This window comes from Equus przewalskii, chromosome 5, assembly GCF_037783145.1.
Source record: "Equus przewalskii isolate Varuska chromosome 5, EquPr2, whole genome shotgun sequence".
NCBI lineage: Eukaryota > Metazoa > Chordata > Mammalia > Perissodactyla > Equidae > Equus > Equus przewalskii.
The window spans coordinates 974336-987222 of record NC_091835.1 but is presented as its reverse complement, the minus strand read 5'-3'; the positions used below and the strand labels follow the sequence as shown (position 1 = coordinate 987222).

Sequence of the window (12887 nt, the reverse complement as noted above, 5' to 3'; positions counted from 1 at the left end):
ATCTGAGAACTTGTTGGATGTGCACATTCTCAGACACCCTCCCGAACCTACTGATTCTGAAATCTGGGATGGAACCTGTTAATCTGTGTTTTAACAAGCCCTCCAGCTGATTCTGATTTACACTAAAGTTTAAGAACCTCTGCTGTCAATATTAGGGAGGCAAAACCATCAACATATAGAAAAACCATCCTCCTCTATCCTTAGCAGAGTGAAGTATAAGGCTGGATTTGCAAATGGCAAGATTACTTATGCATCCACATGAAGGTTGGGTTGGAGAAAGGAAAGGGTCGAGGCAGGAAGACCATTAGGAGGCTGCACAATATCCCTGGAAAGCCCCAGGAAGGCTCAGAAGCCAAGAAGTGTCAGTGAGGTTCAGCAGAGGGTATGGACTTATGAGGACTGACAGGTGGGGGCCAGTTGGACATGGATGATGAGGGAAGGAACATATCAAGGAAGATCTATTTTCTTAGCAAGTGCCTTGAAAGGCTTGCTTGGAAGTCCCTGTGGAGGCTAGCACACCTGGATTTTGATAGTGTGGCCAGAACTCACATTCTGGGTTCTTTTACAATTGCAGTTTAGAAAAGAAATACATAGGCCCACTGTTAGTGATTGATAATGCATGTGTTTCAGTTGTTTAGGAAACAACCCATCCAAGATCCAGGATTTTAGGAATAAAGAGAATAGTACACTAATCAAAACCTAATAATGGGCTTCTTGTGGAAACGATTAATTCTAAGGCTGGGGAAAGGGGCAATACAAGATGAGCCTGGAACATCTTTTGATGCCACAAATGCTCAAAAAAGGTTGAGGGGATGTTGAAATGACAGGAGCCAGTCTGAAACAGGCCAAGGCTGAGACAATTCAGCCAGAAAATAAATAATCATATTGGAGTATGACCCAAGAGTACAGCATCGCTTCCGTAGTATTCTTGCCAAAAATGCATTAGCTCAATCTAACCATGAGCAAACGTCAGACAACACAAATCGAGAAGCATTCTACAAATACCTGAGCGGCACTCCTCAAAAGTGTCAAAATTATGAAAGTAAAAGAGAGACTGAGGGACTGTCAAAAATAGGAAGAGACTAAAGAGATAGGACAAGTAGGGTGGGATCCTGAACTGGACGCGAAAACAGAAATAGACTAGTGGTGAAAATTTGGTGAGAAACTGGTAAAATTTAAATAAAGGCTATACTTTAGTTAACAGTATTGTATGAGTGTTAATTTCCTGGTGTCAATAATTATGCATTGTAAGGTGATCATGTTAAGGGAAGGTGGGTGAAGAATAAATGGGCAGTCTACATACTATTTTTGCAAACTGTAAGTCTAAATTAATTTCAAAATTAAAATTTTAAGTAAATAATTGTCATCATTTGAATCCTTTTGCTGGCCTGTGGCACTCTTCTAGTTAAATGAACAACACAGCGTAGCTCTTTTCTGGGGACGTCTAATGGCTACAGCCCACTGATTTTCTGGTGACTGGGAGACCTGTCCTGTGTGTCTTGATTCCCTAAAGGACTTAGAGGCAGATTTACCTTGCAGCTTCGTGAAATTTAAACTTCAGGACTGCTCGCCTGCACGGGCCCCATTGAGCACTAGGAGTTGCTGGGAGCTGTCAAATGTCTGATCCAGGGAAGAGGGGAAGCCAGGCTTCAGTCAGAGGCATTTCTGTGTAAGCAATACTGGGAGATTGCCTAAAAAGAGCTCAGAAGAAAGGGACTTAAATCTCTAAGCCTCTAGTAATTTGTTATGATTTATTTTCTTATTCTAAACAAATATTCACTTTTGCAGCTAAGTCTGTATTTAGAATCTCTTTTTGTAAAGGGGGTTCCCTAAATCATATAAGATTCAGTTCCAGCAAACCTGGATAGGCTTCTGCATCCAGCACAGGTGCTCAACAAACACTGCAATTAACTTAGAAAAGTCATCCCCACTTCAGTAGAATGGACTCAATGATAATGATCAGCCACATAACAGCAGAGTCTGAAAGGGCTCATTTGGGGAAGATTTTTAAATAATACCAATTCTCTATACAGCTCCTTTAAGCTTTAAGGGTACTTTTACATTTACCCTCATAGCATGTTACACTTCCTAGATCCTTAGAGATTCTCAAATATTTGCTTTTGGCAATGAATGAAAAGTCAGTCCCAAAGAGGCTAAGTAATTCAGGGACACACAGCTTGTGGTAGATGACTGAGGCAGGACACACACACACACGCCACACACACACACAGGCCTCCTGATTTGGGGGCATAGGGGCAGGGTGACCAGGATATCCATACGCTGCCCTGGAACACAGTCTTCTCTGTTTTTCTCTTACTGGTAACTACTATCCCAGATCCTAGAACAGCAAAAGATAGCTCTGTCCTTCTTTGTACCCTCTACAGCAACGCAGTGCAATTTTAGGAGGCGACGATTAAACATTAAGCTAACCTAGTACACATGAACCAAACTCTGCTCAAACCCCTTAAGTCTAAGCAGCCACGCACTTGTATTAAAAGACTAAAGCGGAGCAGTCTAGGGCAGGAGCTGGGGTTGGGCTGGGATTTGGGTTAGAGGAACATTCCCGGGAGACTGGGACATCTTCTCCAGTGCCCCGGGGAGCACTTGACGCTCGCAGACTTTTGCAGTGATGGCAGTCTGTCACCGTTTCACAGTGACTCCAGGCTGAAACCAAATCCCCCATTAGTTCATCCCCCATCAATCTGCAGCCAAGCCAAGAAATAGTTCCACTGCTGCTTTCATGGATTTGGGACGGGAGCAAATGTTCTCCACGGTGGCGCCTGTTGGCTCTAATCAGATAAATTAAGGAGTTGAGCATGTTTCCACCATTTGGTTGGGTTTTATTTTAGTCTCCAAGTCCCTTTGCTCCCATTTCAAGGCCTGGCACTTTCTCACTGGCGAAGCCCGCGCTGCCTTATCCCTGAGAGAAGCTTCCTCAAGCAGAAGCGCCACATGCCACATCCGTCCTGGGGATGCCCCGTGTCCAGAAAACCAATTGTGCAGCTGTTCTTCAGCATCTCAGAGCCCGTCTCTTTGTCTTGACACACTTAAAAATCACCTTGCTTCAAAAGTACATTAACGATGTCTTCCTAAGAGAGTGCACTGGGTGATTTTTTTAGATTTAAAGTGGTATTTTTCAAGATTGAGATGTAACGGTTGGGCAAATAGACTATCTTTGTTTATAAAGATAGCATAAGGTATAGAGTTAAGGAAAAATACCTAATGTCTTCTTTGAAGAAAGCCACAACTCACAACACAAACTTTCTTCCACACAGTAATATTTAGTTCAATCATTGCCTGGCTGATAGTCTACTGTTTTTGACCTACAAAACTGCAATTTTATGTGGTTCACGTAAATACATATTTATATCTCCAGATAATTGGTGTAGCTCTCTCTTTTTACTTCCCTGTGTGGACACCTCGTGGACTTCCTAATATCAAGAGAAATTCCATAACCACAGTCACCACAAGTAACATTGTTCTGGGGGGTCGCAAGAATCCTCACACAAGAATGTCCTGGTTTAGGCCTATTGTTCTGGTTTAATTATTAATTGTGCCTATTTTCACTATCAAAAGTGTCTCCGTTTGAAAATAAATTATATGGCCATCCTATCAAGAATATTAGAGCTTGTTGTCCCTTGTTTCATCAGTACTCTTCTTAGTATTGCAAAGTGACTCGAGCCTATTTGAGCTTCACGATCATCCAGTCCTTTTGGTAGATGCCAGTAGCCGCCAACAATGAGGTGGAGCTCCGTCTCCTTGTAATCTGGCTACCGGGTTGGCATATTATCTAGAAAAGCAAGTCTTAGATAGAATTTTGTTATTTATACAAACATCAATTGACCAGCAGTCACAAAAGCATCCACACAGTCTTACAGCCTCTTCTGAAGTCCTGCTCACTGTCTTATAGGCATGCGAATGAGCACCCTTGCACAAAATGGTGACTCAAGGTAGCTAGGATGGTGTGTTAATGGCACAACTTTTCAACTTTCTGCTCAGGGCAGTCAACTGAATCCCTGGTTAAGTTGCAGGGACCAGGAACAGGTGGGTCCTAGGAATAGAGCACCTTTCAAAGGGTATTAAGTTTTTGATTTCTCCATGTTTATAAATCCTATTCTAGAGATGTCTATTCTGTAGTCTAGCCAATCCACATATTTTTAACACCACTCAGTGCACCATTGAAAAGAACCTCCAATTCCCCTCATGCAGGTAATGGCCCTCTAATGTAGGTTTAGTGGGCAATGTTCGAAGGATTTGCTGTCCTTGGAGCGTGCACTCCAGAAGAGGGTTTTTCAAATGCTGAAGAACCACTGATGCAATGAGCACTCCTGCTCCTAGGGTATGTATTAAATAAACTGTACACAGTTTCTCTCTGTTTTAAAGCACTTAAGTATTTAAAATTAAATTATAGACAATAGACTTGACATGTGTTCTGTACTCAAATACTCAGCGTGGACCACTGACCAGCAATGGAAGTGACCAAGGACCAACGCTGGCCTCCCACTCTCCCTCCTGCACCTTCTCCCCAGGAGCAGAAGCCCAGATGTAAGCCTTGGGCAAAGTGAAGTTTTAAGAGACATATGCCTGAAACGCTGTGCTAGGTCATAAAGACTTAGTGAAGGGCGTCAGGGCAAACACTTTCTAGAGAACTCTGTTCCTCTTGGAATTCTCCCTTACGCGGTGTTCTTTCTACGACTCTCTCCCCTGTGCAGCTGGCTGGTATGGTAGATGGGGCCAAGAGAGTCTCCCATCCCCTTTTGGATGTCAGACTAGATGTGAATAGAACCAGAGGAAGGGAAACTGAGGGTCAGGCCAGTTCTGTTTCAGAAATTAAGGATGACTGCTCTTTCTGTATTTCTTCTTACTCCTCTAGAAATTAAAGGTAAGCTCCAAAGCCTCATAAAGAGGAAACAGAAGCACAAGGGAAATAGACGCAGGTCCTTTTCACCTGCATCAAGTCTTGAGGTAAAAGAGTAAAAGGAGTCATCACAACTCACACTGATCTGACAAAGTAAACAAGGCGAAAGACCGGGAGAAAGTCAGAGTCAACTCTCCAGAGAGGAATAGGTTGTGCTTGTGCCTGGAGCGTTCTGCAGGATGCTAGCAAGGGGGCCGTGAGCAGCATCAAGATCCCAGTTTGCACCTGTGGCCTAGTGATGTGCCACACACACCTTAGACTCTCATCTCATCCTTGTTGATGATGAATGGTTCTTCCCACTTAAAATCTGTCTGAGTAAGAGTTCCAATGAAGAAGAGGGGGAAAAAAATAAACTGGTATATCTTCTGATAAAACTCATCCTCAAACTTGTCAGGACAAGTACAAAATGTTACAAACTCTACAATTGTATCACTATTGCGTTTATTAAAATGATGATTAATGGGTGACACTAGCTTCCAAAAGATATTCCATTGAGATCAGGCAGTTAATAGCCTCCACACTGAAGTATGCTTAAACAATAAAACACTATTTTTTTGAGCCACCTAGATTTCTAGTTGGAAAGTCTTCTGGATTCCAGATGTCTTATTGCTGTGAGCTTCCCATCTCCAGCATCATTTTCTTGGACTGTTCCCTTCATTCCTTAGATTCTGAGCAGCTTAGGAGAAAAGAATATTGCTCACATAATCTCTGAGAACAGGGAACAAATAGACTGAGAAAAGAGAGTTCAGAAATAGTCTGCTGGTCTTTATTTTAACACCATAGCTGGAGTTTTGTCCCTTTTCCCTTTGAATCTCTCACACAATTAACAAGACGCATTTTGGAACTAATTACACAAATACCAGTTTAAGCCTCATTGTCTTCTCCAGTAGCCTTCAGTTAACAGCAATGGTAGTGTGTTTGAAAGAGGGCTCTGCACTGCCTGCAAAGCTCCACTGGAAAGAGAATGTGCGTGTCCACAGGGCTCCACGCCACAGGCTGAACATTAACGCTTTCAGAGAGAACTTCAGATCTGTGCAAACATTCGTCATTACATTTAGTTATTAAAAACACTTTCTGGGTGTTTTAAAAATATTTAAATGATTGAGAGTGCATGTCAATTCTTACTAATTACTAATTCTATATTGATCAGCAATGTTTTACTAAATACTATTTATATTTCAATTAAAGAAAAACCCTGTAACTGTTGGATATAGAATGACTATGAAATTAATTAAGAAAACACTAAGACTTCTTCATCAGAAACCTGTCAACAAGGGAAGTAGCAAAGATGAATTGAGGCATTTCTCATGAGCTGGCGTTTTCGTAGATAGTGTAAGAAACCCTAGGATGGTGAAGCCCTCGGCCCCTCCTCTAATGGGAACTCACGAATTATTTATTCAACAAAAATTTATTAAGCATTTCTGCCAGGTCTGTCCAAGTTCTGACACCGACAATCCAGTTTGACAACAGCGTTACCCAGACCCTGGAAATGCTGGAGGCATTTCCTGAGTATATGAATGACCCTGACTACCTCTGAGGGAAGTTAGCGTCCCACCAATAACATGACATTTTGAGTAAATTCTGCAGAAAATATAGCAAGAAAAAAACAGTAGAGAGGAAGCAACACCAGCCACTGTCTATTACAGACATAGGGGAAGCCAAGCAGAAGGAAAAATTAATTCTCCTTTGTCCCTGCCATTCCCACCCAAATCCGAAAATGAGATGAAGATGAGAGGGAGGGGATGGAGCAATAATTGTGGGGAGAATCCCAATCTTGCCTGAATCTCCAGATTGATAAACGAGAGTCTAGGTTAAATGGGAAACCGTGAACTTCCTACAAGCCACATGTGAAGGCTGTATAACGGTTAGGTAACATTGTCAGAAATCTTGTTTTGAAATTTCCATTCAAGGATGTAAGCCATCCAAATAGAATAAAGAATGAGGAAGCTTAGGGGTAATGGATATGATTACTATATTGATTGTGGTGATAGATACACATATATACACATTAATAAATTGTACACTTTAAATAAGTTCAGTCTATTATATATCAATTAAACCTCCATAAACCTGTTAAAAAAGTAAACTAAAATAAATCAGATTAATAACATGGAAAAATTTGAGGAAGACATAAAATTTAAAATAAATTTTAGAATTTCCTAAATAATTATTGTTAATGTTAATGTTTTTGAAGAAGAAAAGTCATAGTGGAAAAAATAATGATTTGGACCTATAATTCCAGATGCCACTGCAAATCCTAGGCAATGAGGAGGAGAAGGTAACCGTGTGCTCAAGTGCTCAGCTCTCTTGGGGAACGGCCGGTAAAACCTGCTTAACTGTTGAAGTTCACAATGAAACATATGTGTATCTTTAATGTAAAGTTATCCAATAATGGATGTAAACTTCTAAATAACTAGCAAAAGAGGAAAAAAATTAAAGAAAATTTAACAACTCTCAAAGACAGAAAGGTTTACGTACAGTAGATTCATTTTTGTACAAAATTACAGTGAGATGAAATACACAAAGTCGTTACCGTTGACACTAATCTCCCTTCTTTAGTGGGATTTTATCGGAAACACTTACCGCTCCCAGAAAGCACCACAAGGTTTTCTTCCAGAATGTTTTACAATCATGTCACTGGGCACAGGCGTGTTCTGTGAATATTAATCGCCTGATTCCACACTGTTCATCAGCGGTGACCTTCAAGCCTGCTAAGTACTCTTCGCAAAGCTGGAATTTAGAGAAAGAGAACTTGTACCCCAGAATCTCATTTCCTCTTTACAGTACAAAAGTGAGAGAACTGGAGGGAAGAAGGAGGTGCTTGGTGTCTTCTGTCAACCACACAATTAGTACCAAATGGATTTTAATTTAATGAGAACCATCAACACACTTGAATATGATATTTCTCCAGAATAGGATCATTGGGAAAAATCATCCTTCTGTATAGCATGGTTATTGTCCAACTATACTGATTGGTCCTTGAGGTTTTAGCTCAGGCATAGAGAAATTGGCCAAAGAGCACAGTAGAAATTTCAGAAACAGATCCTCAGATATACGGACACTTGCTGTTTCTTGGAAGTGTTGTTAAAAATTAGTAGGGGAAAAAATGGACTGTTCAATATATAGTTTTGAGACATTTTATTATTCATATGTAAAAACATTATCCCTACTTTACATCATATTCAAAAATATACAAATGTGGAAGAAAATACAGAAAAATATCTTGAACTTGGATTAGGAAAAGATTTCTTAATGATTTCTTAAACAAAAAGCACAAGATATAAAAGAAAAGATTAATAAATGTGACAACTTTAAAATTAAAAACCTGTATACAGTAATACATGAATAAAGAGATATACCACAGACTGAGAGAAGACATTTACAAACCATATAAAAGTTATTTATATTCAGAATATATAAGAGCTTATTCAAGTGAATAAGAAAAAGGCAGAAAACTAGTCATAAAATGGGCAAAGGCTACTTACAGGCAATTCACAAAGGGTAAATCTGAATGGCTAATAAGTGTATTATCAGCAATTTTCAACCTCATTAATAATTAAAATGCTAATTAAAATAAGGATGTTAATTTAGACCCATTCAGACCGACATATATTTTAAAAGCCTGATTTTTTTCAAGTTTTGGTGAGAACTTGTAGTATCAGGAACTTTCGAACATGACAGGAATGTACATTTTAAGTTCCATCTGTGGAGATTAATCCAACAATATCTAGCAAAGTGGAAGATGCCTATACCCAGTGGACTAGCAAGTCTATTTTATGTACCTTAAAGAAACTCTTGCAGGTGTACAAGGATCTATACACACGAATGCTCATTTCAACAACATTTCATCCACAGGAGAGTGGGTAAATAAATTATGGTGCCTTTGTGCAGTGAAATATTATGCAGTCATGAAAAATGAATGAATTAGAGCAACATGTATCAATACAAATAAATCTCAAAACAATGCTGAATGTATAAAGAAAGATACAGAAGTACATGTATAGTTTATTATAAGTCCCTATATTTTTATATTCATGAAATATTTTGTAATTTTTATAGGTAAGAAAATAGAATAAAAACTTTCATTACGAGCACCAGGAAGCAGACAATGGTATCCCTTTTCAGTGTGCCCCACAGCAGCTTTTTTAAGCACAGAGTTAAAGTCTAAGATGGGTCTCATGTTAACCAAAATACCCTGAGAAGGAATTTATATTACATATGGTTATCTGTTAAAAACAACAGCAAGAGCAGAGTCACCATTTCTTTTTCCAAAGACGCTGGCATCTGATAGCATTAAAAGCAGATAAGTAATGAAGGAATCTCCATCATGTTCCTTTAAATCTGCAAAGTAACCTAGCGCAGTGAATCACAGCACTTCTGGGCGCCTCCAACCTGTTAGAGGTGCATGTGGAAGTGCTGAAGAAAAAGTGAGGAAGGGAAGGAAGACAGCCGGAGCAACCGGAGAGAGCTAACTGTACATAGATTGAGCAAATAAAGATACCAGATGCTTAGGTAAGTTTAAATTTCAGATAAACAATAAATAATTTTCTAGTAAAGGTACTCTCAGAACTCAGAAATTCACTCTAAGCACGAGAATTTCTGTTAGGAAGTAATGTAGAGTAGCAAAGAAGAGAAAGCAAAGCAGGGCTTGCTGGCCAGCCGACCTGAGCTCGAACGCAGCTCTCGCTGCCTGAGCTCCATTTTCTCATTGCTTGAAGGAGGATAGCAGTAAGTACCTTACAAGAGCAGCTGAAATAGCGCGTGTAAGAACCCGGCTCACAGTGGTTTCTCAAGAAATAACTTTTTAAAACCAATTTTACAATCATTGAATGCTTTCTTTGACAATCCCTTCGCTAGGTATTGGGGCCATAAAGAAGAGGAAGAAATAATCTCATTCCAAAAAAGCTCGGTTTTTTTGGTGGAACACGTTTATAAACCATATAAGCAAACAAGCACAACACAACCTGGGATGTTCTGTAACACAGTTGTGTGTACACGATGTCGTCGATCACGTGATCAGAAATCACCGGTGGATTTCTTCCGCTCTTTTTACCGCAAACACCGGAGGCCTGAGCCTTCCATCGAGGGGCCTCCGCGGTCCAGCCCGGAGACATCTATGCCGCTGACGCTTTACGCCGCTCTGCACACGCCTCTACTCTCACATTTCCTGGAACGTGTCTTAGCCTTTGGCTCATACTGTTCCTGCCAGTCAAAATTACTTGTCAAAATCCAACCCAACTTTTGAGGTTTACTGCAAAGTGCGCTTCCTTCTCGCAGTTCCACCCCTTCCCCTCCGTAGAATTGGTCTCTCCTTCCTCTATGCCATGAAGCATGTTCACCCGGACCACTGCTGTGGAACGCAAACTTAAGGGCTTTAGACTGTAGCTCCCTTTCTCCTGCGCTAGACTGTGGGCAGGAAGGCAGTGCATTCATTTGTGTGTCACTCCCACACATAGCATATGGCAGCTGTTCAAAAATAATTGTGCTGCCTGTCTGAACCGAGCTAGGCTATTGTTTCTATGAATGCAAATAAACAATCATCATAACAAAATCCTTTCTCAGGCAAGTGCCTGAGAGTAAGGTTTTGAATTCAATTGAGACTTGAAAACTTGGCATATTTTTTTGTATTAAGTGACCCAGAATTGGCAATAAAGCATACTCCAGTGTAGACGAAAAGGTAACAAGTGTATATGTATTGTGAACTAAAACAAAGTTGAGAAGAAATATGTAAAATACAATGTTTTTATAAAAATGCCGGTATTATTGTTATATTATCATTGAAACCTGCAAACAGTTAGCCACTGATGATTAAGTAGCTAGGAACTAAAGACTTTTTTTCCTTTTTGCAATTAGTAATTATAGCTTTTAGCTGTTTAACCCACCCAGTGTTAATGTGCTGTTTAGGCAATATGCTATCTGACTCCCACCAGGCTCCTATGGATAACATCTCCCTGGAGCCTGGGTCACTATGGCAATGGGTGTGTGAGTTGTTCTTCAAGAATTAGAACTCCTTGTCCACTTCAGACTGGTTGAGACCACCAACTCATCAACTGGGCCCACACAGATGTCTGATAGGTGACTTTTTGACATCAAGAGGCCAAAAACTCCACCCTCAGATCATGCTCATGCCACCATTTTGTGAGCATGCATCCTATGAAGAGGCATGGAGTCTGACTACACTTGTGCAAATCATCAATTACCTCACGTCCAATCACCTCCCATCACATCTCTCCACATTTCAGACCACCTTGCCCCCCATCCCATAAATATCCCTGAGTCCCCATTTTCAGGGAAGCGGATTTGAGGCTCATGCTCTCACTTCCTCACGTGGTTGCCTTGTGAGTAAACCCTCTCTCTGCTGCAATCTCGTCGTCTCAGTGTTTGGCTGTCTGGGCAGTAGGCAAAAATGAACCTGGTTCAGAAACAATTTGGCAAGTCAGCCAGGAGGTAAGTCCAGATGGACCCCTTTGCCCAAGATTCGTCAGCCTCTTGCCAGTGTGGAGAACCTGTGGACGAGTCCAGCAGCTGCCGGGAGCATTTCTCCTGGGACTGTTCTGAGATTCTTTCCCAGCTTGGTGCATATTTTCACTTTGCGGTAAAGAGACAGTTTCTGGGTTTGGAAGATGTCTTTTTGGTGAGTAACTTCAGTACAAGTAACTAGCTTCTTATTTCTTCTTCCTTTTGGTCTGACTTCCGAAAGGAAGCCTTGGTTTGGCAGGGAATGCCCCACGTGACTTCCAAAAAAGGAGGCCTTGGTCTGGCCTTCATTGTGAGGGTCTTGGTTTTGAAGACGCTGGATATTAAGGAGGAATTAGGTGATCTGTTCAGGGAAGTTCTCTTGGCTTGGCTTGTTTTGGTTTTGAAATCTGATTCTAGCTGCAGCATAGTATACTTTGACCAGCTGTGTCTAAATTCTGAAACAATGGGTAATGCTAATTCAGTTCCCACCTGCAGCCCCCTAAGCTGCATTCTTCAAAATTGGGCAAATTTTGGGTACAAGCCCATGAAACAGGAGAAGGTGATATTCTTTTATAACACTTCATGCCCACAATCAGAGAGCTGTTGCAATGACTACTCTTAAGAACTTGATCAAATTTGGAAGCTCAGCTTCCTCTTGTGGTCTTATAGATGCTAATGAAAGCTCCACACCCCACCCCCACCCCCAGGAGCTCTCCTCTGGGTTCTAGTTTCAGAGAGTCTGCGCTCCACCTCTAGGAACTCTCCTCTGTTTTCTGGGCATCTGGAGTTATTCCAGGTCGGTCCCTTGGTCAGTCATTGGACTGACAATCTGGAACCCTGTTTTATCTCCTGTTAAGAACTTGTTGAGTATTTTAGGTACCTACTGAGTCAGTTATGGTGACAGGAGACCTGTAATTTATTCTGTAGACTGTCTTGCCCAGGAACTGTTGTTTGTGTGCCCCTTATCTTGGTATCCCTTGGGAAGAGGCTGTGAGGGTGAGGCCTGATCGTCTCTTTGCCTTCTTTGTCTGCCTCATTCATCACCCTCTGTTGTCACCAAGTTGAAGTTAAGCTTGGGCTGGACCTGAGCAGAACCTGGACCATCTGTAAAATCGAAACTTGGAAACATTTTGCCAAGGACTTGACTCTCAGCTCTGGCCCTGGGAGCCCCAGCCAGCTCTAGGTCTTTTCCTCTTGCCTCCCTGGCTCATCTTGTGCTGGCTCAGGGACTAAGTGCCCAGGCTGAGTGGGACTTCACTAAATCTTGTAAGTACGTTGTCACCCACAGTCAGGCTCTGCACCTTTCTCCAGGCCCGCTGTCAGTCAGACACCAGCTTTACCACCATGGGGAGCACCCCAAGCATCCCTGGAGACTCACCCTTTGTGTGCATTTTAATTAATTGGAAACACTTTCAATTTTGGATGGGTTACACCCCAGAAACTCCATCTTGGAGAAAACTTGACTGCTTTCTCTGTGCCTTTGTGATGCAGTTGGACAGGTAGATCAACT

The 12887-nt window shown here is 41.3% G+C and overlaps 1 long non-coding RNA gene across 3 annotated transcripts in view; it reads right to left on the bottom strand.

Annotated features, from left to right (window-relative positions):
* The window catches only part of LOC103567835 (uncharacterized), a 50547-nt gene that overhangs the window by 12546 nt on the left and 25114 nt on the right, over positions 1–12887 (bottom strand). For all 3 annotated transcript variants that reach the window (XR_011540155.1, XR_011540154.1, XR_011540153.1), the window contains exon 6: positions 7502–7648. This is a non-coding gene — a long non-coding RNA (uncharacterized lncRNA). The remainder of the gene's footprint in view (positions 1–7501; positions 7649–12887) is intronic.